The sequence below is a fragment of the Centrocercus urophasianus genome, unplaced genomic scaffold, assembly GCF_019232065.1.
Source record: "Centrocercus urophasianus isolate 14NV4802_14NV808 unplaced genomic scaffold, USGS_Curo_1.0 seq_10, whole genome shotgun sequence".
NCBI classification, from domain to species: domain Eukaryota; kingdom Metazoa; phylum Chordata; class Aves; order Galliformes; family Phasianidae; genus Centrocercus; species Centrocercus urophasianus.
Window position 1 is genome coordinate 54,705,861 of NW_024884142.1, and position 25,954 is coordinate 54,731,814.

General features: G+C 39.7%; 1 protein-coding gene across 2 annotated transcripts in view; it reads left to right on the forward strand.

The window, feature by feature from the left end:
* The first annotated feature begins 302 nt into the window (after positions 1–302).
* RGS17 (regulator of G protein signaling 17) overlaps positions 303–25,954 on the forward strand; it is a 69,173-nt gene continuing 43,521 nt past the window's right edge. For both annotated transcript variants that reach the window (XM_042819817.1, XM_042819824.1), the window contains exon 1: positions 303–358. The gene's annotated coding sequence lies outside the window, so the exon portion shown is untranslated. The remainder of the gene's footprint in view (positions 359–25,954) is intronic.

Genomic DNA, 25,954 nt, shown 5'->3' on the forward strand with positions numbered 1-25,954 from the left:
CTGTTTGGACACATCAACGTGGGACAAGAGCTAAGACTGAGCGGGAGCGCAGACGGACCGGGCCGTGACTCACCCTCCGGGGCCGAACGGGGAAACTCCCGCTGCCGCCGGGCTGCGGTGGCAGAGCGCATGTGCGGAGGTTCCCAGCCTCCGCTCCTCGCACCCTCCCCTGCCTGCCTGCCTCTCTCCCGCCCTTCCTCCCTCCAGCCGCCCTCCTCCCCGCCCGCCGCCGTCTCCGCTCCGTGCCGGCTGTGGGTGCTGAAGTTGGGCGGATGGCAACAGCCCTGCTCCGCTAGAGACGAACCGCCGCAGCCCTTCTCGGGATCGCTGAGCGCCAACTGCACGCAGCCGGGCGGGGGTGGGTAAGCGCTCCGCTTGTGTTTGAGCCCGCACCGCGTTGAAATGGCATCAAAATGTCTGCTTTGGAGTGATGCGCGGAGCGGGGGGAAAAGAAAAAAGAGGAAAGAAAAGAAAACAAGACAACAAAACGCAGGGGGGGGAGGGGGGTTAATAGGAAAAGAAGGGAGGGAGGCGGGAGAGAGGGAGGGAAAGAGGATGGATGGAGGGCGGCGGAGTGCAGCCGAAAATGCGTTCAGCGAGGGGACCGGCTGTATGTCAGTGTGAGTGTGCGTATGTGTGTGCAACAACGGGCGGCTGCAGCGCTGAGGCTGCAAGGTGGTGTTTCTATGTGTGTGTGTGTGCGTGGCTCCGTGCCCGCGGTGCACAAAGGGGTGGGGAACCGTACCCGCCGGCTCTGCCCGCTCCCTGCTCCGCAGCCCCCTGCCTGTGTCCGGGGTGCCGCGGGGATCTGCCGGGCGATGCCGCGGGGATGCGCCGCGCCGGGCGATGCCTCCCAGCCCGGGCGGGGGGAGCGGGCCGCCCCCGGGAAAGCCGTGGGCACGCGCTGGCGGGGTGACAGCCGCCGGCTCGCGGTGAGGCAGCGCTCCTCCTGCCTTTCCTCTTGCTTGACCTTCCCTCTTGTAAAGCGGGTCTACTTGGCGGGAGGAGGAAGGGGAAGGAGGGAATGATTATTTCTGTTAGTGCAATTAATATTTCAATCCGAGGAGCCGGTGTGAGGCTGCTCTGAACACAAGAGCTTGCTTTCCTACCCCTCCTTCTCCCCAGTCTCGCACTGGGGAGCCCCCGCCGCCGCCCTTCGGGGCCGCACCGCCCTCCGCGGCACCCGGGCGGCACCCGCCGCCCCCGCCCGCTCTGCCCTGCGGCATCGCCATCCGCCGGCCCCGGCCTCCTTCCTCCCCGGGAAATGTCGGAGGGCGGGGGCGGCACGGCGGCAGGAGCAGGTGGCGGGCGCGGCCGGCGGGGCAAGAGCTGCTCCCGGTGCTGGCACCGGCACAGCGCACGGCGGCGCGGGGCTTCCCTGCGCCCGGGGAAACACCGGCTGCCGGCGGGGCGGGGGATGCTGCCGCCCTTCTAGCCGCCGAAAGCCGCTGTGTGCTGCTGCTGCTGCCGCTGCTCCCGCGGCTCCTCACTTCTCCCCGGGATGAAAGCACCCGCAGTTAAGAAGGCTGAGGTTACCTCGCTTGCTCGTCTGTCAAGGCTGTGTTGCACGATTCATAGCTGCCTCTTGTTGATTCCTAGGGAAACCCTACCCACACTGCCTGACTGAGAACTGTCAGAGGCATTTAGGATTTTCAATATTTGGGGTCCTTGATTCTGTATCGCTGATGCATGGTATAGGTTTGCAGCTTTTGCAAAATGGATGAAATCTCAAACACCCTGCTAGGTAAATGTGAATGAGCTGTATATCATTTGGCAATGCTATTGTAGGTAACAGGTGATAAATAGCTTTCCACAAATGTAATATATACATGATTGCAAATTTTGGGAGTTCTTTAAAGGAAAATAATCCCCATTCAAATCAGTGGATGTGAGTGCCACCGTCCTTACGTAAATCACCGGAGAATCTTCCTGAGACCCAAGCCAGTTAGGCAAACAAATTATTTGACCTTTATATAGAGATGGTATTACACACTGTTATCCCCGTTATCAAATATTTATTTTAATTTGATTCTGTACTCATAATAAGCAGAGTCCTAATAAAAGATGCACATGCTTCACCCCAGTAAGTTTGCTTAGCTGAAGGCTATGAGAGGTGCAAGTATTTACCTCTGTAAAATACGTGAGAGTCAGACAGTGAATGCCTTTCTCAATCAAGGCCTTAGATCCTTCCAAGTAGCCAAAATAGGAAAATAATTTGATTAAAAGCGTACGATCAAATGAATTGCAGTAGTGAGTTGGACATTCAGTCCAATATCCTGGCTCTGACTGCGGTCATTAGCAGATACCGAAGGGAGAAAAGCATAAGAAACAGAACTGGTATGCAGTGATTCTTTTTCCTACTATGCTTTCAAGTTCAAGCAAACTGTAGTGCAGGGATTTCTTAAACTGGAGCTTGCTTCCAGGCCGTCATATTTAATAAGCCCCTGACTTTCTCTACTCCCTTTTCTTAATCCATTTATACTTTGGTCTCAACCACATTCTGTGGCAGTGTGCGCCACAATTTAATTATGATTTGTGTGAAAAAGCACTTCCTTTTGTTTGCCATGAACCTGCCGTCAGATAATTTCATTAGGTGCTCTTTAGCCTTCATATGTGACAAAGGCATGCCCTGTGCCTGAGCAGGTGCTGGCAGTGTCCTCACAGTAGTGCAGGTTCTGCACTGGCAGTTTGGGTCCCTTCACTTTGTCTAAAACTAATTGAGAAGAGCTGCCTGGGACTCTAAGGCCATCTCAAACCCTTGGTCTTTCTGTTGAAATATATAGACAAGAATAGTCATTCTTGTTATTCCAGGTGGACATTTACAAACAAAAAATTGTCCCAAACCCATGAACTCATTTCAAAGAGGCACTGAAAAGCAGTCTGCTGAAAATTAACTCCCTCACTGTTGATTGAAAACGAAGTCTGATTAACAGCAAAAATTTCCATCCTAATCGTCTCTCCTCACCACGAACAGAAGATAAAATGTTTTATTTTCAAACAACAGCATTTTTCAAGAAGTATATACTGAACATAAAATGGAAGCTGCATGTGAAGGGATATGTATCCATGAACTCTGCACACTGGAATTAGCATCACTAGTAATTCCTTTGCATAAAGTTCATTTTATGTGAGTGTGTGTATTGAACGGTGGGCATAATTTCAAAAGTAAAGTTTAAATCTCCCATAAAGTTGAATTGATTTGGAACAGTTGGATTGATGTGGCACAAGGAGTGCTTCTGAGGTTGAATCATGCCTGGGGAGCATCGGTATTGATGAAATTGTTGTAGTAGAGAGTTTCCCTGACCTCACTGCCAGGCCACACTTGAGTCCATCACAAGAGTAACATAAGAGACTAGAGAGTTACAGAAGCACAACTTGGACCCAGAGATCCAGAAACCAGCCATGGGCACAACTTGGAACAATCCACAGCAAATTGTGGTCAGGTGGAGAACAGTAGAAACTCACATAATTTGAGAAATCTTTCACAAACAAAAACAAAAAACACTGGTGGCCTCAGGTGGTGTAATCCCAACAGTGTGAAGCAAGAAGGGACCAGGTGGCATTGTTACAAAGACAGTATAGAAGGGATGTCTGTCTGACTCTAGCCAATCTTAAATGATGTATGAGAATGGTTTTCCACTAATAAATGGCATATAGCTGTTTGTACATTTATGCATGCATATATAAGCAGCAAAGATATATATGTATATGAACTTTCTATCGTTAAAAAATGCATAAGCTTGAAAAAAGATTGCAGCAAGATTAACGAGATTAGACCTTTTTCTACTCCTGTATTGAGTGAATGAAACCACTTTCTTGTATGCTTCACACACGTCTTTAAAAACTTAGCATATGAGGAGTCCTGTGGGTACTCACAAGGTCTAGTATATAAAGATGTATCAGCTCTTACAGAGGTATTGGTTGCAGTTCCATTAGCTCTCTTCTGATCACATCTCCATGCTGTCAGCTATGGATTTATTTTGCACTCATACCAGTGTCTCAAGTTTGGTGTTCTTAATGAAAAATACATCCTCACCGTATTTTGTAGCGCTTGCTCTGTGAATATATAAAAAATTCTCTAAGAACATAAAATTAATGTGACAATTAGCTTGGCTTAAAATTAGTTGAAAATGAAATTTAGCATTTCTATTGACCTCTTGTTTGTCCTAAGTAGTCCTGGTAATGAAATAATGTGATCAGACTTTCCATATTGTTAATTAATTAAAAGCTTGTGCATAGGGTATAAAAACAAATGAATAGATTAAGTGGTAATTAAGTTTATCTATTTATGGTTATAGCTAATGGCTATAATGATGCAGGCTGTAAGCAGGCCTGTGTGAGTGGCTTTGCAGGCTCCTGAGGGGTGCTACCCCTCTCCCAAGGTATGGAACCTGTCAGCTCTGCACTACAGCAGGTGCTGCCAAGTGGGACTGAGCCATGGGGCTGTGTGAATGCCAATCCCATGGGCAGGCTATTGCTTCAGAGACCTCTTGCCCGATAAAAGTGGGTGTCTCTACCTGAAGTTGAATATCTGCGTTCAGAAGGTTTCCCTTGGCACTGCTGCTGCTTCTAATGTGCACAAAGGAAGCAGCCATGCAGTGTAACTGTGGCAGGGACCTACGAGAACACTTAAAGTACACAACCAATGATCTCATGGTCTGGACTGCTGCTCCTGCCAAACCACCACAAACCCGGGCCGTGGCTAACAGGGGTTCCCTAAGCCAAAGTAGGGGCTGGGCATGCTGTTGTGCTTCAGCATCTTTGCACTGCTCTGGTGATGCAAAATAGATGAAAATCCAATTTAAATGACTGATGTGCTTTGAGTAATTTGTGCTCTTCTACTATATTAATTAATCTCAGCTTAATTTTTTTTAAATGTAGGATAAATCAAAGTGACACAAACTGATTTAATACTGAATCTATAATATCTTTACTTTTTTAGTGCTAGCTTTGTCTTTAGTCTCCTTGTTTATAAAATGTGGGTGAAATGCTTCGTATTTTTCATACAATCTCAATTTTCATACATTATTTATTTTGTAAGCAAATGGCAACGAGTTCTTAGAAATCATAAAATTTCTGGACAAAATGTATGTAGGCAATTTGCAGGTAGGGAAGTGGAATAGAAATAAAATGTTAAGAAAATCTTAAATCCTAACGCCAAGCATTAGATACTGCAAATTACACTTAAAGACACTCAGACATTTTAAAGATGACTGCTGCATAATCCTCCATACAGAAATACAAAATAACTTGCCTAGTTTCATCAGTGAGAAAGAAAGTAAATTAGAGAGTGATGCATTAACAAAGCTATGCAGCTTCTGCTACCATAGCAGCTTCCTGTAAAGAAAAGCCTGCCCGGTGTTTGCTGAAATGTAGGGGAGTACTCACAAGCTAGACGACTCTATAGAGCCCCAACTCTGTATGTGCTGCCTGGGAGAGAACGAAACTAAGAAAATACAGTCTGTGAGAGGAGACTACTACTCTATCATGGCTTCCTGCTTTAACAGTCAGTTGAATATTCCACTTTGCTTTGTAATTTTAGCTCAGTGCAAGTCCAAGCAAGACTTTCTGTTAGTCTGTTTTGGGAAGGTCGAATATCATTTGGGCTGTTTTGCTGTGTTGTATTTTGCTATGTTATGCTTTACTGTGATGTGGTATGCTGTAACAACGTCTTTGTTTATCAGCAGCTCATGACAGTTGCAGTAAAATAATCCCTTGTGTTCATAGATAAAGTAATTAGACCACAGGAATCACAGATGAAGGCTGTCAGGTTATCCTTAGCACAACATTCTTACGCCTGTTACAATTCAGACAGCTTTCAAATGGGAGAGCTCAAAATGCAGGGCACTTCATGAGGCAAGAGTTCTGCCAGTTGTAGATACATTATGGCTAAGGCAAGGAGCTTAAGTCCTTGTGTTGCTCACAGTACCAACCAGTGTCACAGTATACACAATGATCTCCAAAAAGCCTGAATAAGAGGGAAATATGCGAAATATATTTTAATAGTGTGGTTATTATACAATGAGAGTGACGTTCTGGAATTAGAAATTTGGCAGTCAATCTATTTTATTATGGTGCTCTTACCCAGTACTGCAAGCAGCTCCCAGTCTCCATCGTTCATACTGCACCACACCTTTGGGTGGTGTAAATGAGCCTCTCTCAATTGTTTGCATTGTATGAAAATCAAGAGCAGTGAGTAATAACTTCCTTTACAAGGGCTTCATAAGAAGCCCCAATTTAATGAACGTAGGTGGGAAGTGTGTTCCTGATTACTCAGTATCCAAAAGGTAGCTTTGTTTCCAAGTCTTAATGTCTTAAGAAATGAAAAAAGCTCTAAAATATTAATGAGATTCTTTCACGGCTTTCAAGATGAGTTTGAGAAGAGAGGAGTGAGGTGTGTAACCTATTTTTTGTCATTCATTTACAGTGGCTTAAAAGTATACCCATGAATTATTTTCATGCTTAGCTTTACTTCACTGGAATGCAGTTGTCATATAATGATCTGATAGTCTAACTCATTCGACTTGATGTATCTCATAATCTGGTAACAAGTGTTTAATTTGTACTGTTCTTTTTTCACTGTTGTATTTATTGTGTTCACAGATTTTTATCAACTCTTACTGTCTCATACAATGTGAAAAAAATGATAGTAATATTCAGATCTTAGCTGCATGACAAGCATCATGCTGACCAGTTTCAGATTCAGTATCTGATTAGTACATATGTAAATATGGTTCATAGAGCTACTATAAAAAAAGTCAAGACAGTACTGGTGTAGTGAGGGTATAGAAAAGAATAAACGGAACACCTTTGCCCAGTGAATGTAGCAACTTCATAAATTAGAAAGTTATGAATGTAGCAGCTTTGAGTGATCAGCACCTTTACAATTAGGCATTGCTCAGTGATTTAGTATACAAAGATCGACTGTAGAGAAGTCTGACTGTTTATGGGATTTGTTCTGTGCTCTGTCTGCAAAAAAACCATCCTGTATCAAATATCTGTCTTAAAGTGCATGTCTGTACTGCAAATAGCAGTGTAGGGCAGAGAGATCTGACATAAGTTGAACACTGGAAAAATCTAGTTAAAGCAGCACTTGTATCCTGTGTAAGAAAATGTCCTTATTTTACCTCTACTATCTGCATGTTATCTCACATCCTGCAGCACTCAGAAACTGAAAAATACACTCCTGAACTTTTTTATTTTTAAAACAAAATGACTCCTCAGAGCATTTACCATGAAATATGTTTCATACTCTTTCAGCCATTGTCTTAGCTCTTCTTCAACCTGCCTCAATTGATCAATATCCCTCTTCATCTAAGGACTTCCCAACTGTGTTTCAGTAGCAGTCAGTGAAAAATACTGTAGTAACGCGGCTTTCACATGGCAAAGATTTCAGTTTTTTATAGGTAAGGAAGAGCAGCTCTTCTGGGTACAGGACTGCATTTAGCACTTCTTTTACTTGCCATAACTTTCAATTCTTGTTAGATTCCCAAGTTATGACCCTGCAAAAGCAAAAAAACAAAACAAAACAAAACAAACAAAAACCAACAAGAAAAACAGAAGCTTGAGCTTGTGCACCTGAACCTGACCTGACCTTCTATGTATGGCATGGTTAGAGTGGTCCCAGATCCAGAGACTGTTCCCAATAAAATGCCTGAATGAAGCTGTCCTATTATTCAGATCAGGGCAGCCTAATTACAGGAATATAACTAAATTGTCAATTTAGCCTCTAAGCCAGAGAAGAAGCCCTGGAATTGCTTAGCTTTCCAAAATACATATATCACATCTTTTCAGGATAAAACTTCCAGCCTCTGGCTTTGGCCTGCAGCCTATCTTCTCTGGTTTACATTGGATTCAACCAAAGTAAACTCCTGTTTGCTGTGACTTAGTTACAAATGGGTCTAGATCACCTTAAGTTGATAATTTGTCCTTGTTGGCCTGCATTACTCCTTCAATATTTGCCTACAAACATCATCATTAGCAATTTGTATAGTTCCTTCTGTTTTGTTCATAATTTGGGGAAGGTAGTCAAGTTGCATATAAGAACGTATTTCTGAAGTATCCAATTAGAAACACACCTTTTGCACACACCATTTTTAATTTCAGTCCAAGATTTTTCAGTTTTTAGTGCATATAATTTTTACCAAGTTCATTTTCATTACATGTATTCTTCAATCACAGTGTTATGTATACTAACAGAAGTCAACTAGTTTATGTTGAAAATGTAGGCATCAACTTCAGCCATCAAATTGGTAACCCTATGTAAAATACTAATATAAATACATTTCATTAATCTAGAACATATCTATGTAGCCTCATAGACTGTATTTACCATAGCTCATATAGAATGCTTTTAATTATATGAAGTTTGCTCTAGTCCCTCAAATTAATATTACTATCAATATTCTACCAAATCTGTGGGATGTGGTGGGTATGGTTTTATATTCAATATTCATTTCTTTCAAACATATCACAGAGAAGAATTCTTCAAGCATATTCAGTAAAAAAGTGTAAAGTTTAAGAAAGGAGAGAAAGGGGACTGGCTCATATCTGTGTATGATATAATGGAAAAGTTAGATATACTTTCTGTAATTGAATTCTGATGAGCTTTTTTCTTGACTGGGCTTATAATGCTCAGACCTGGGTTCATATAATTGTAAGAGCAGGTGACATTTCAGAATCTTTTAACAAAATAGAGTTCAGAAATCTCCAAAAAGTAAAAGAGAGGAGTTCTATCCTTCATATCATGATCTTGAGAATCTAGACAATCTAATAAACTCTGAGAACGTATACAGAACACATCATGAAAAGGCTGTCCTTACTAAGGAAGTGTTTTAAAATAATAGTCTCATCAAGCCATTTTTTTTTTCTGCAAACTTACTGTTTGAATATCTATGTTGCTTCTGCATTATAGGACATAGTAAGCCGCACTGCTGTTTCATGGAAAAGAAATACAAATGGCTATTAATTAAGTGATTCCTCAGGATGACACAGTAAAATACTGGCAGATGCAGAAATTGACTATAAAAGGAAAAATTAGTTTTCTTGTTAATTTAAAGAGTCAAAATTTAACACCAAGAAATCTTGACTCACACTTCACTTGACAGCTTTACTTTTACCAAAGTAATGCAGGTATGTAAAATATCAGGGAGAGCTTACGCTACAGAAAATCTCCTGGACAAAACTGGAAATTTGACTCAGAAGTTAGTCTTTCTAATCAAATGACCAGACCAAAGACTATGTATTTCCATCCTGTATCATTACACTGATGCTTTGCATGTGTAACCTGATTATCAGCGCTAAAAGCGTTAGTTATGGCCCTGTTAGAAAAACATCCTTCAATAGGAAGCATAGGTTTGAAAGGTTGAGCAATGTAGCCCTACATCTTGTAAATGAGAAAGAGAAAAGGGAAACATAACATGATATTTCTTGCACAAATCTTCTGATATTTGGTTCATCAGTTCTTTTTTGTTTGATTTTGTTTGGTTGGTTTGTTGTTTGTGGGGTGGTTTTTTTTTTTTTTTGCTTTGTTTTGGTTTAATTTTATTTTATCATTTTGTGTGTGTGTGATCCATTAAACTTATAGCTTTGTCTTAGATAACTCTCCATACACAGAGCGTATGGGAAATACTGAATCACGGACTGAACCTCTGATAGACCACCTGAGGCGAGCAATGAGTCAGCCCTGGGAGCACAGGTGAAAGTAACTCACCTGTACTAGTGGAAGAGATGGAGCCTGGCTCCACCTCTCTTAGACTCCCATTTAAGAGCTGACTACCACTAGGGAAGGTTCTCTTTTGGAGATCACTCCTCTTGAAGTCTTCTCAGCGAGCCTAGGACAACAGTAAGCTTTCTGTTCATTCTTCTTTAGCGTGGTAACCTGTTTAGCCTAACTTTCTTGTATGTTTCTTAATTATAACATTCATTGATTATGCATAGAGTCAGTAAGATAATACCTGTTCTAGCTTTGTTAAGTGAAATATAAAATAATTTTATATGCTTACCTGCTGGTAGCTTTTCTGATAAAAGATCCTGTGTGATCATGGTTATAATGCACACCATTTATTTTATTTTTTTATTGCTCGTAACAGGAGGGCTGAGAGTGAATTAACTAGTCAACTCATGCTTAATTCTACTAACAAATGCACAATATGTTTTCTAATCCTAAATTACTCTCAACATTAACAACAGTGTAGGTTCTTCAACTTGATCGAATCTTGGCTTAGGTGAGATGCTTTAATCAATCTATATCAGCATATGTATTTTTAATTTAGCTTCAAATATTTTGAATAAATTGCCTTGCGCTGAGTGCAGAACACATCCATGGACAGTGGCATAAGTCAGTTTTTCCAAGATGTTTGCTGTGGAGTATTCTGATAGCCCAAGTAAATATAAAGTAGTTCATTTGTTAGTGAAAAGAAATAAGTTACTCTATGCCCCTTTAAAGATGGGGGAGGAGGGGGAAAGTTTCATTGAATTCATGTAAAAATGATTTAAAATGATTTTAATATAGGAAGACTACACTTGTTTGAGAGAGTAACTTCTTGCAGACTGAGCTGTAGCTGGAATTCAGTTGGTGTAAGAGTTTTAAGAGTCCAGATACTTCAATTGCTGTTAACATATAAGGCATTTTTCCATTAACTTTAATGGAGTTCTGCGTCAGAAACTTTTCTTACATGCAACGCTAGCTGTCAGTCATTTCAAACATGCGAGAGCTGTTAAGTAGAAACTGTTCTGCTGGGCAGTGAGATCATATGCAGCAAAGGGACTGAATACTGGAGACATCCTGATTTTGACCCTATGCTGTGAGATATTAACTGGAATCACCTGAAGACAACATTTTGTGTTTTAAAACGAAGCTAGAAGTATTAATACAGTAAACTTTTTCTTTTAAATGTGTTAGACCTCAATCCATGTAGGTAAGAGACTGCTTTAAATTGTGCTAGAGTCTTATCCTCTGAGGTAAAGAGCATATGCAGCAGGGTGCCAAGGAAATCGACTGCTATTGAACCAGACTGGAAGCATGTGCTTGGCAGCTCTCTAGTTTAGGCTGCTTTTTATTAGTATGGCCAATTCCAGCAGGTGGCTTAAGAATAGTTAAAGGAGCACTGGAAAATAAGAGCATAGACTGGAGGGAATGCCTTGGCTAATTGCATCCAAATCCCCAGCTGCTTCCAACCACCAGTTCTTACCTTTTTGTTCTTTTTCAGGATCAGTTTAATGTTAGAAGCAGGAAGGGTTTTATATCTATTCTTATTCTAAGAGTGTTCCAGAGATCCAGTTGATAACCTTTTTCTTCTTTCCTGTTGTATTTATCCAAAGACAGCTTATTCCCCATTTGTTCCTTTGCAGTCATCCATGTTAAACTGGTCTCCCACCCTTCCATTTGTCCACCTAACATAATCATCTTCCTCCCCTTTAATATTTATGTCCTCATATTGCTCTTAAGATCAAGTAGACCACAAGATGGAGGGAATCCTCAGAATGTGAAATCTCTGTATTTTGTGAAGGAGGAAGACTCAAATGCCATGAGAACAGTTCTCCTTCCATTCATCGAAAAACCTCCTCCAGCCTTTTCTCCTCCTGATTTTTATCTATGGAGTTCAGTGTAGTAGGAATGTGATAGACTGTATGACTACTCCATAAACATCCTCTCACTCTTTTTTTTAAAGGCGGTCCCATGGAAGGTACAGCTAACATCAGAAGGAAGCTTAGAATTGTGTCACTTGAGTTTCAGCACTGACACAGAGCCTTCCTTGCTGTAAATAATGGCCTGCGCTTTGTCCACAATAACAGCATGCAGTGCTATACATTTGGGGCTGAGTGGCTGGATGACTGTGAAGAGGAAAGGGACCTGGGGGTGTTGGTTGATGCTCAGCTGAACATGAGCCAACAGCGTGTCCATGTCATCCTGGTCTGCATTAGAAGTGGTGTGGCCAGCAGGAGTAGGGAGGTCAGCATCCCCATGTACTCAGCACTGGTGAGACTGCACCTTGAATATTGCGTTCAGTTTTGGGCCCCTCACTACAAGAAAGACATTGAGGCCCTGGAATGTGCCCAGAAAAGGGCAATGGAGCTGTTGAGGGGTCTGGAGTATAGCCCTTACGAAGAGCAGCTGAGGGAGCTGGGATTGTTCAGTCTGAAGAAAAGGGGGCTCAGAGGAGTCCTTATTGTGCTCTATAACTTCCTGAAGGGAGGTTGTGATGAGGAGGGGTTTGGCCCCTTCTCCCAGGAAACAAACAGGACAGGAGAAAATGGCCACACGTGCCAGAGGAGATTTAGGTTAGGCATAAGAAGGAACTTTCACTCTGAGAGTGGTCAGACACTGGGATGGTCTGCCCAGGGAGGTTTAGTAAATTATGGTAGCAATGGTAATGGGAGGATGGTTGGATTAGATGATCTTGTAGGTCCTCTCCAAACTTGTGATTCTGTGATTCTAAGAGTTGTCTTTACACCTAAGCAAAGGTTTGAACTGAGAGTAAGCATGACATTTCCTTTATTCTGCTTACTGTAGTTTAGCTGAGTACTGAGAAATACTCAGCTCTGTCTTAGGGCAGGGACCTCACTGCAAAATGAGATTTGGCCAGGCTTAAACTTATGAAGGCTGAACAATGATCAAATGTCTGATGTGATTAACAGGCACCAATGCCTTCAGCAAATGCAATTATAACTCAGCCTCAGTTTATTTTTAATAGTTTTTAAAAGAAATTGTATTGTTCAAACAAACATTAAAGCCTTTCAGAAATCATCTAAATTTGGCTTCTAGGCTGTTGCAGACTTTCAATGTTTTTCGCTGCTTCTGAGTAATGCTCAAGGTTGGTACTATTAACACATTTGAAAACACTTTCATCCACATCTCCTTCCTAAGATGTTGCATGGGTGCCAAAGTAAAGGGCATGCGTCATGAGTATTATCTACATGTGTCAGAAGAGAGCTACCCCAAGGTTGCAGATATGCACACACAGTTTGTTAAAGGCCAGTCTGGAAGTTAGGCATCCTAAATAAATATTTGGAGACAGCACTGTGTTGGTCTCAGTGATCAAGCAATGAGCACTGATCTTTTGTGTGTCCAGTGACTGTTTACTCCATGAGTCTCAGTGGCTGAGCCTGCCAGGCCCTCTTCTACAGGAAAAAAAATCTATTCTTGTTATCAACACAGTGATGTGACTGGAACATGGGATCCTCTCACCCATACAACTGAGTGGAACACTTGATTTTTGTCCCCTCATAAGCAAAGCTTCTTAATGGCAAAAGTAAGCCACCACGGCACCTGTTTATTCTGTCTACAAATATAATCTGCAACTTCCCAAAATCAAAAGTCAGGTGTGAATTTGTACAAAATATTGTCGTCAGAAATATGTAATCGTTGTCAATCTCTATCCAGAAGTCATCAGTCATAGTATAATTATAACAAAAATGTTGTAAGTTAGGATGAAGATTGGAAAACAAAATTCAGGAAGTTTTGAGACCTTTTGATTGTCTTTGGGAAGTGTCCATAACTTCTTCAAAGTAGTAATGGGAATGGTAAGATTAGAAGTAGATCTGTAGAGACATGATGATCAATGGCCAGAGATAGTTGCTGACAAAGTAGTCATATACTTTTTTTTTTTTTTTAAGGTGTTTGATGCTCTTGCATCCTGAAAAATGAAATTAAAAGTATTTTCAACAAAAATATCACACAATCACAGAATGGCCAGGGTTGGAAGGGACCTCAAGGATCATGAATCTCCAACCCCCCCCACCACGTGCAGGGCCACCAACCTCCCCATTTAACACTAGACCAAGTTGCCCAGGGCCCCATCCAGTCTGGCCTTGAACACCTCCAGGGGTGGGGCATTCACAACCTCCCTGGGCAGCCTGTTCCAGCTCACCACTCTTGTAGTAAAGAACTTCCCCCTGACATTCATCCTAAATCTCCCCTCCCTCAACTTAAAACCATTTTTCCTTGTCCTGCTCTTATCTACCCTTTCAAAGAATTGACTTCCTTCCTGTTTATAGTCTCTCTTAGGTACTGAAAGGCTGCAATGAGGTCACCCTGCAGCCTTCTTTTCCCCAGGCTGAACAAGCCCATCTCCCTCTGTCTTCATATATCATGGTGCTTTCCCACAAGTCTATTCCAGTGAGAAGACGTGTTATTCCAAATCAATAACTGCAAGGTAAACCTATCAGTGTTTTGAATATAGAACAATGGGCATGAGCATAGGCCACTAGCCTAGCAGAAAAATCTGCAAAAACTTAATGATGAAACATGTAGAATGAAATAGAGTTAAAATTGAATTGTCCACAAAACTACAAAATAATTTTCTTTCTGGAAGAGGAAGTGCTTGAATCAACTTCAAATAAACAGAAGTTTATCCTATTCAATAAGTGGAATTAAACTTCTATTGAGATGCTAACTACTGTTACGTTGTCTGGCATACAGCCCTTTATATGATCTGAAAAACTTCTTATTCCACAGTCTCACACATCCACTGAGAACCTTTTGCCTCTGGGTCTCCAGCTGTTTCTCTGCCTGCGTCTTAAGGCAAGAACTTGAAAAGCAGGAAAACTAATTATTGATATAGACAGTCTACTGAAAGATTTAGGCTGTATGTATACTTTTGAACTGTCTATCCGGGTTTTCCAGGTAAAGAAACAATTCTTCAAGAGTGGAAATAATAATCTGTAGAACCTGAGAGATTGACAAAATGTTAGAAGAAATGCAGAGGTGGCTATGTTGATGCAAAAGCATGGATTAGGAGAGTAAAGAAGTAAAAGTAAAGAGCATAAAGCTGAGTGTGAAGAAAAGACCTTTTGTTGTAGAGATAGGAAGGAGAGATTTCAGATTTCTGGAAAAAATGAAATATTTCAACAGATGAAATGATGGAGAGAGGAATCAGTGATTGAAGTTTAAAAGGTTGGAAACAGAATGATTTGAAAGATTATGGTACAGAACAAACTGGAAAATCTGGAGAGGAATTAAAGACAGTTTCTTTTATCCAATGAACTAAATTAACCAATGCAATATCAAGGAGAAGGTCATAGGTAGATGAGAGGCTGAACAGAGCAAGATCTCACCAACAATAAGCCGACTACAGAGATAACAGTGTAGACATAAGGCAGTAGAGAAACATACTGTAGGGAAAAGAAAAGCAATATTAAAGAATGCTGATAAAAGATGCTGAATAATTTTATAGTGAAGACTGGGGGGAATGGAAGAAACTTATTATAGTCACTTTTTAACATAAAAACTGATCCCTAATATTTTTATTATCAGAAGTGGTTTCTAGCACCTGAGGAGTACGGTGTCTATAACAAGGTGTTTATTCTGCCTGAATACTAGTTAAGTTATTGAAGTTTTGATTTTAAAAGTAGCTTAAAACATGATATTTTTCTTTAACTGAATTATAATGGCACTATCAACAGCACCAGAATCAACCAACCAGACAAAAAAGGTTTAGTTTTCCTTTGCCATCTGCAACTAAAGTTTCTTACTGAATCACTCAAAACTTTGTACTGTTAAACTAGATCAGAACCAGCAAATAGATAACATTTCTATAACCTAGCTTCCTTTCTAATCCACATTCAAATTAAGACATCCCACACTCAAATCAATACTTCTTTGTGTAAAGAAGGGCAAATATATTCCTCTTGAAGGGAAAGAAAATCAAGTTTTTCATAGCTGAACTACATCTGGATCTGAAGATCTACCCAAGAAAAGAAAGAATACAGACAGCTTTTGATGGTAGTAAATGGTCATGCCTATATTTGCTTTATGTGCAGAATCTACTGAAGACTTTTCTCATCCAAGGCATACTTTATTTCTATTACAGGACTAAGGTATTAAGAAAAAAAAGGTACTACTGAGCCAACTGCAAGTCTTCCAAAGATTTTATCACTGTTTTTTGGAGTTAATTCAAAATTTAATCATATCCTAATCAATACCTTTAAAATTTCAAAACTGATTTTGTTTAATTGTACTACTACAAAAAAGCACACTGTCCACCATCCAAAATTTCCTTAATATTTTTTTTCCTCATCAATTCTGTTTATGGAAGATGCATAACTATTGTACTATAACGTAACTATTGGCAGCACTGTTTTCCAAAAGTACCAGTTCTCTGGTAAACAGAAAGATACTAGCTTTTTCAGTCTCATCTCAGTTCATCTCTGAACTCATGCTGTGGTGTAAATCTAAGATCACCAGTTTTGGAGGGGTTAGAGGCATTACTGATTGTTATTCTTTTTATGGAAAGGTAAACATAATTTTTAGACAAAAGAGAATTTAATGTATTAAATTATTTCACTTAGAACATTCCCTACATTTCCATTTTACATTCAGCCTTCCAGGATGAGATATGTATGTATAAATTGAATTGGCATGATACAGAAATAGCCAAGGAAGAGTTTATCTTCTACACTCAAGCTGGGATTGCAGTAGCAAGTATGTACCTTGGCCACAAACTGCTATAGACAATAGGAATCCAAACTGGGATTTACTTGACTTTCAGTCCTCTATGTTCAAGAATCCTCAACATCTAATTGCCCATACATCCAAATTTCCCAAGTCATGTTCCTCAGCTGCCTATTACTCTGCTTACATACCTAAAACTGCTCCCAGTTGTCACTACCAGCTCGTATCAGAACAAGTTTTCTACTTGAGATCTCAGAGCTGGCTCAGTCCAGGAGACATGCTGAAAATGTACTTCTCCTAAATCGTCTGAGCTGAGCTCACGAAACACAGGAGACAAATCAGCTGTCACTCCAAGATATGACTAGGATCCTTCTTCAGCTATAAGTAGGTTTTGCAGTTGTTTAATCCCTGCTGCTCTCACCAGAACTGCTGCCATTTTCTCCATCTTTCTTTCATGAAACAACTGCAGGATGAGCAGCTTTGGCTGGATGTGAGATGCCTCAGTTACACATTGTGTGAATCTTAGTTCAGAGCTTCCCTTCCCAGAGACAAGAAGACCCTGCTTTAATCATCAGTACTGTGTTCTAAAAATATTTAAAGGGAAGGTTACTGTCTGCTATTTCTGTTGATGCTATGCTGCTTTTCAAAACAAAGAAGCAAACAAAAAATCCCCCCCCCCCGCCCCCCCCAAAAAAAAAGCCACAAAAAAAAAAACCCACACACCTTGAACCCATCAAACAATTAAACAGCCGTTATCCAGAGAGGCAGCAGAATACCCAATACTACAGCTGTCACCTGGCAGCAGGAGTAGCTTGGTTTCTGCCATGTTCTGAAGAGAATGATGGAGCTACGTTATTTAATATTTCTGATATTGAGTGAAAGCAAGAAAGCACATCCACCATTTCATTTTTCAAAGCGTAACTTGGTCCTTCATGTGTTTTTAAAAGAGATGACTCAGAGTCCTAAATCTAGGAGAGGGCTATGCCTGAAAATCTCAGTCATTCTACAGTTCAGCCTGGATTTCTCAGTCCCAGGAAGGGACAGGTTAAAGAATCCTCTTGGTCACACATCATCCACTCCTGGTGCTCCTGCTTAAGCCAGTTCGATCCAGAACTGCTGCTTCTGTCTCCCTGCCATATGTGAATCAGTCCAGAGAACTAATGCAGCTGACAACTGTAGAGTTAATTTCCTGCTGCAGCAGCTACTATATGGCTTAACATATAGTAGAAATACATCATCAGAAATCAGGACTCCGAGGAGGTGGTTTAGCTTTGACTGGCTGAAGCTGTCAAGAGAATGTTATACCTTCAATGATTCATCTGAGGTGTCTAAGTCTTCCAATGTATTGCAGAGGTAATTCACACAGCGCTCTTTCCTTCCTGGAGGCAGAAACACCTCTAAAAGCAAGGTGCTCATTGTGACTTTGCAGCCACAGTTTTGTGATCTGGTATTTGCAAGCCAGCTCTGCAGGACCTAGTAGTCCCCACAGTGTGTTAAAAACAAAAGGAAGCATTGATTTGGTTTTCTCATTTCCTCATCATGGTAAAAATTCCAGAAGTGTGTGATTTATCATTTTTGATGGTTTTTTTTTGTTTGTTTGTTTTGTTTTGTTCTGGCATTCTGGTTGGGCCTCAGTTTTAGCTTTAGGAATTATTCTTATGTTTAGTCTTTTTTGTTTTCTTACAAAAAATGTGATCACATGCAGTAGGACTAACATATGTTATGTATATAATAATAATGTTGTAGTATGTTATAATATGTATAATAACATATAATAAACACGCAAATGAATAGCTGAAAAAGGTTGTTTTAACTTTTGAGCTGTTGTTCAAAACGATTGAATTCTGAAGTCTATTGAAGTCCATTCCTGGGACAAAGACTAAACCTACAGTAAATTTACATGCAACAAATACCATGAAAAGTTCTCTTGAAAGACCTGCACCTGAGTGGGTGTTCAACCTGACTAGACATCCTAAAATATACTTATTCTTACATAGAAGTTTTACACTTGTGTGTTTTTTTAAGCTTCTTAGTAGAAAAGCCATTTTAACCCTACACCATATTTTTGTTCTCTTCTGGGAGCTATCAGACAATTTTGAAATTGTTCTCTAGTGGAAAAAAAAAATTATTTTTAGCTTGTCATGTAAGTTCCCCTAGTCTGTGAAATTACTGGTATGACAGGAGGCCACACATGAGAGTGAAAATATTGTGATTGTAGGACTGAAACTAATAATGTACAATGTTATTTGTAATTGCATCCAGGATTTCTTAAATACAGACAGATCCACTATTATGACTTTGTGCTGCACTGTAGTTTAGTGAAATGCAAATCACAAAATTTTACTAGTTATTTTTTTTTCTCTGGTTATCTACATTTCTGTTGTAACTCTCATTATCATCTCATCTCAGAATCTTAATACTCTATGTCAAGTCCTAGCTAAACTATTTAATAAAAAATGAAAAACTCCTTTCTGTTCACCCAACAGTCAATCTTATAACTTATGTTGTTATATCCAGATGTAGAAAGCAAAGTTTAGTGCCAACCTGTGCAAAAACGGGTCTTGCTTTTGCATCTTTTGCACCCCCTAGTTGTATACCTGCAGACAGTTACTTCCACTTTGATGGCATCTATGCAGAAGTAAGAAGTCTGGAGTCACTTGATTCAAACTGGAAAGATTTTAAAGTCATAAATTTGTTTCATGACATTGAAAAAATGTTTTATGCAAGAAGAACTGAAGTAAATTATTTCAGAACCTCTAACTCCTGTTGAAGGAAGTAACTTACTAGAATTCAAATGGTAAGCAACAATTCAGGCTTCAGTTTTAGGATAGCCCTCAGGTACTGGGTCATGCTTTCTCTATATTGTTGGCTCTCTCTGATCAAGTTGGCACGGTAGGATTTTGGGATATGAGAGCAGAGAAGATGAGCACCGAATGACAAATAAAGAATCAGTGTGGTCTGTTAGAGGAATACAATGGCTTACACAAAGGGAACACTTAAAACCAAGTTGCAGTAAGGAACAGGTTTTTGTGCTGAATTAAATTTTCATTATCTTGATTGCATCTGGTGCACAGAACTTCAGTTGAAGAGCATGCAGATAATTTTGTATGAGACTAAGAGACTGACCAACTTTTTAAAGCCTCCCACAAAATTGACACAAAAGCACCAAACCAGGAATAAATGAATAAATGGGGAAGCAACATTCCTATCTATTGCTTCAGTAACTTAGATGGAAAAGGACACACCATTAGAAGAGAAAAGGTTATAAAAGCATGTTACTAGACCACTAAGTTTGCCTTGTATGTTGCTGTAAAAGCTAGGAATCATCAGGTTGAGTGTTCTGAAAGCTTCCCTATTCAGCAGGACACAAAAAAACAATTCCTACATTTTGTTATGAGTCAAGCCAGCAAGATGTTCTTAATGGGCTTTCAGGCTTGATTTTTGAAATATCGTAGTGTCACTTATGGTAAAACTAGAACAAATAATAGCGTCTGTCTTGAATGTAGCCATCTCCACCCCATTACACCATAGGAATGCCATTAGAAGTGTCCCAGCTTTCCTGTACTGTCTCTCTATTAAGTTATCTTCCAATGTGATAACATTCTTACCAGGAAATTTTGCCAAGCACATCTAAAGAATGATTAACTGTTTATATTGTATTTCAACTTTATCAACTAGTGCAGTTTCTAGTTGTTTAAAATATCACGTCAAAAATGATTTATTTGCCCCATTTCATAAAAACAGCCTCTATACCTGAGGGAGGGCCACCCTTGTTCTATATATAGGTTAGTATAATAGCTATTTTTAGTTGGAAGTTTATGGATTGGTTGCTGTAGTACAGAGAAAACCAGTTTTTCAAGAAGCTATGGTATATGAGGCTTACTTGGATTACTGTGTTGGATTACTTTTTGTCAGAATATGCAGTTCGAAAGTGTTTTGTTGACACCTGTCCTAAAGCAAACATGCCACAGTGATCAGTATCAGCTGCTGCTGAAGAAAATGTGCTGGGGAGCAACAGTGTACATTGTTAAGAGTCAAATGGATATCACTGGATCTTTCATATTATTTGGGTAACAGAATCTGACTTGGTGCTGAAACCACAGTATTACCCTCTTGGCTGTTGTTTAGCCTCTATAAATTCACTTGATCTAGTAGACTTCTGGAGCTAAGCTACTAGATAGCAATGGCTACAGCAGGAGACCAGACTGAGATTATTCCTGAAACCTGAGGTCTGTTAAAACTGCCTGTCTTCTCACTGACTCAAACTGCAGTTGTCTGCCACAACGATAAAGCATAACCCATTTTATTTTTGCCAAGTGGCTATGAATTGTCGCTAGAGCTCTGGAGTAGACCTCTCTGTGGCAGAAACATAAGCACCTACTGAATTACAGTGAAGTAGCATAAAGGAGGATGGAGTAAAGGAAGCAGGTGGAAAGCAAGCAGAAAATGCTGAGACAGCTGGCAGAACCACCTCTGAAAAGGAAAACAGGGTGAACACCTGCAAGCTCCTGCATCATGGCACATGTCATCTTCTTGAGTAAGGACTGTAAGCTATCCTCTGTATTTGCTCGGGAGTAATCCTGACTCATTTAGGAAAGAGTGTATCCAAGCTTGAGTTCTGATAGAAAAAAAAAATCACTTTGCATCTGCTTACATTGCAGTTCTCAGTATCTTCTTGATTATCAGAAAAATAAAGCATAAGTCTGAGTCCTACATTATTCCTTCATTCTTCATCTGAATAAAAAAGCAGGGTTATCTATTCCAAAATAAGAACTTTGACTTTAACTCTCCCACCATGATAATAATAATAATTATTATTATTCTTATAGAAGCAATTTGACAGTATCTAGTATCAAATGTGTGTAATCCTAATTGGAGAAATTTGGGCAAGTCAACAACCTTGTGCTTGAATCCTCACTCAGGATTTTACTGTATAACTGGAGGGAAAAAAAAAAAAAAAAAAAAAGATAAAGATTATCAACAAAAAGAAAACAACTGCCTTCTGCATTTGCTTTCACGTTTATGTGACAAGTTGTAGGATACCAAAACTCATCTTGCTTTCAGCGTTATTTGGAAATCTGATAAATGTCTCAACCCTGAGATGCTGATGAAAGCTCTGTACAAGTGTGAAATGATGGTTTGTAGTGCTTAAAGCTACTTTTTAACAAATTTCATTATTAAAATGATTAGCCTTTGATGTATGCTGTAGCTACTGTTTAAATTCCACTTCCCTAACAGCTCATGTAAAGCTTACAGCTCACTATTCAATTTCTTGTTTTATAGTACCAGTTTATACAGTATTTCAAGTATAATAGTAAAGAGAAAGAAAAGAATAGATATATTTATGATTCAACACTGCTAGAAAGCACCTGTCTCATGAAACAGGTACTGAGAAATCTCTCAGTCTTTGCAGCAGTGACTGCATAACACTCAGTTTTGCATCTCTTTTGTCTAGACAGGAATCCTTCCAGACAGGTCATGTGCTGAGATGTAATCAGGACTAAATAATTTACTGTAATATTCAGTAAACTTGATTGTGGTCACTCTTCTGTAGCCAAGGACAGGAGTAATCATATGGTTATTTATGATTCTCACATCGATTTATTTTCACATAGGTGTATGTAGAACCTCAGAGAAATAAATACCTGAAGAATTTTTTTTTTTAAAGATGCAAACCAATAAAAAGTCTCATAGACTGTTTGCCGAGATCACTGGAAAATGACTGTCAGTATAATCTTGACATTAAAGCAAAACTAGGAATAACAATTTGTGTCAGCTTTGAACTTTACTGACTGACACATAGACTCCTCTGCTTGTACTAACTGCTGATGTACTGTTAGCCAGTAAATCTTGCGCCTCAGCCTCTTTTACTGCTAGATACAAAGTGCATTTCCTAAACAAGTCTAATCTCATACAAGAACAAGCAGCAATATGCTAGTCAAACATATCTTTCCCATTGATATATGATTTATTCATCATTTTCTTCTTGAAAATTAAAATTGAGATCAATGCTAATGTCTGTCCATTTGTTATGGCATTTTTGTAGACATCTAGAGAGTTTCATGGTAATGATTGGCCATCTCCTTCTGGACAAAACCAAATGACAATATGACTTCCTCCAACTTTTCTTGGACATCCTTATGACTTTAGAGACTATCAGGTTTAAGCTTAAGCCACATTTACCATCCTGAGCTCTACCTCTATAAATGAAGCAATCCTGAAAGGAGAGCAAAAATCATATGTTAAAAAGTATGATTGATTCTCTTCATGGCAGATGAATGGAGAAAAAGGGAGAAAAGATGTAACATCCTTTGTCACACAGCTCCTTTCCCACAAGATAATAGCACTTCAGTAGCATTATAATTCTCTGTGTACTGCATGACTGTTTGAAGGGAGAATTAGGTTAGATGTCAGGAATAAATTCTTTACTCAGAGTGGTAAAGCACTGGCAGTGCTGCCCAGAGAAGCTGTAGGTGCCCAGTCTCTGGAGGTGCTCAAGGTCAGGCTGGATGGGGCCCTAGGCAGCCTGAGCTGGTGGGTGGCAGCCCTACCCACAGTAAGGGGGATTGGAAATAGATGATCTTTGAGTTCGCTTCCAACCCAAGCCATTCCATGATTCTATGACACTGCCTGACTATTCAATACTACATGACTGAGGAAAGCTCTGGCTTTCCTTCATTTTGAGTAAAGGATTCCATTCTCCCAGACCAATGGTGTGCTTGTCTGCTGGAGTACTCAAAAAGGGATGAGCCAATCCAGTCGGGTAGCCCAGATGTTTGTAACAGCAGAGATTAAATTGAGTGTCTAAATATTATTTTTCTTCTTCTCATTATGAGAAACATAGAATAACTAACTTCTTAGCTAACATGTATTTGCTAGGAAAGAGTACAGCCCAGTGCCTTTGTGTCTACTCGTTGCCATTCAAGTATAATTGTTTACAGTGGAAAAGCTTTGGTAATCTAAAAAGCTTTTGTTAGTATCTATATTATGTTAAATACATAACATGAGGGAACACTGTTTTCTGTTGTTAAATAACTATGTATACCCCATGGAATAAATAGCAATCAGTTAATTAGAGACAAATTTAAGGTATTTGTTCATGTCATAAAAATCAAGATTAAGCACAAGAAATATTCTAGATTTATTCTCTAAAATTAGGTTGCTGTGGCATGTAGGATTTTTTTTTTTATTGTTGTTTATTTGTTTCCAAGTAACCATTTAAAAATTCTATAACTTTAGTTCTGATTTCTCCTCTCAATTGTTTTCCTATTTTAATCACACCACAGCAGTTTTCCTTATTCATATGGAAGCACTCGGGTTTTTTTTCAGCTTGATTGCTGAGAGTATGACTTTTAAACCTATAAAATTAGTGGTTTAGATGCAAGTGGAAAATTGGTATTATCATAAAAAGACTGTATTCCACTTTTAACTCGCATTGTCTCTAAGACCTAGGTGACACAGTGTCCTGAAAAACTCCAGCCTAGAAGAGACAGGAACGCTCTTCCCATCTCCTGAGCTTTAACATTTTCCAAAATGTTTCTGTCCTGAATAGCTGAAAAATCTGCTCAGACGTAGCATTCCTTCCTGGGTAGAAAATCTGGAAATTTGTTAGGATTAATGAAAACTGATTTTTTAGAATCCTTTTATTCCAGTTCCGAATATAAAATACCACTACTTCAGTGAGGTATGTTGGCAGCTTCCAAACTCTATTTCAAATAAGATTTTTTTTAAAGAGGACATCTGTCAAAACCAATTGCTTCAACAGTCAATTTTGTTTTTGACAAATATGATCTTTTCTATTTGAAAAATTCTGACCAAGTCTATTCCGGAATGACATGGGAATTGGCTATCAGTTGGGCACTGTGCAGAAGAAATATGAGATTTGCACTACCCAAGCAAGCTGTTACTGAAGGCATAAAATTAAGGTGATGTTATACAAGGCAGTTTCTTTCCCAGAAAAAAATCTTGTAAGCACATAAAGCGTTACTGATTTTGTTTGTTGTGACAGCATGGGGAACTAGCATAGCCAAATCAGGATTGCTTCATGCCCTGACTGTGGAAAGCATCTGCACTTATTAATATGTCCTCCACAGGACAGCAGTATATATCAACATGCATAGTGTCAGTGGCCAAAAATTTGGAATTTTACAAGAAAAGGGAGTCATCAGCATCTCATTCTCATGAAAAAGATATATTAAAAAAATAGATTTCCCTTTACTCGTGGAATGTTCTTAGTGATAATAGCATCCAGTAAGCAAGTTAAATTCTGCTAACTGCAGGACTACAGAAAACTATCTAAGCATATACAGTCACATGTCTTCCTGTTCCTGTTGTAATGCCTTAACAGAATAATTTTGCCAGTTGTAAATCAGCCTTCCCTATGAAGCTCCACATTCTTAGGCTAAATTTTCAGGAGAATAACACAGGTGCTCTTTGCTGCTACTGTACCTCCCACCACCCTTGCTACTGCCACAGCTGCCTCACTAGAAGAGGAGGTGGAAGGGTGCAGAGACAGCAGTGGTGCTTGCACCAGGAGCTCTATTTGTGGAGGTGGAAGAGGTACAGTGATAAGAGCAGAGCAAAGGAATCTGGTACAGGTAGGATGAGCAGGAAGTTCTGTAGTCCTAGGGTGCAAAAATGAGATGGCTAAGAGATTTCAAAACCATTTCACCAATAAATTTTTTTTTTATTATTTTTTTCCTCCTAACACAGATGGGGACAAATGCAGCCTCCTTCTTCAAATCCAGCTTTCTAGCCACAGCCGTACAGGGGCAGATATAATTAATCTTTTCCTTATGCACTTGAGAGTGCATTGAGTTACTCTCATTCTCAACTTCCCCCCTTGTTCCCTATGGGGAATTTATTCACTGCTACTTGCTTTGAACACCCTAATCAATATGTTTCAAGAGAATCTGAATAAATTATGTTTGGAAATTGTAGTGAATAATTCTTTATTTTAAAGAAATCAAACTATAATTGAGAGGGAATGCACTATGTGTAATACTGACTCAGAACTGAAAAAATGGAGAGTACCCGCAGATACTTAACTCACTAAAGCAGTCCAATCTTTAATGGGAAGGTTTTGGATCAGGAAAACAAAAACATGGTAGGTACTCAAGTTTTTAGCACAGTGGAAGCTCTTCTTCCAACCGCAACAGTAATAGTTGTCTACTTTGCTTGGATCTCACATTAAATTCTGTTCTTGTCAAGAGGACAAGAGATCACTGTCTCTCTCGAAATATAAATGATAATACTTTTCTGACTTCTGATCAAAAAGAGAACATGAATATCACTGTTACAAGAATCCCCTGTAACTCCCATAATTAGTTAAAATTCTTTCATCTTGTTTGTATGTGTACCATTAGAAATGGGGAGGGGAAGAGAAGGGAAGGCAGAACACTGGGACTGTAGCAACAATAAATGACTTGACCCAGGTCCAGCACAATTCACTAACAGCCTACCAAAATGCTGACCGAAATGGAGACTGCAGCCTCAAGTAGCTGAATGAGAAGTGGGTAGGCTCTGAGAAGGGGTCTTCAAGGGTGCAGTAGTGCCTGTACA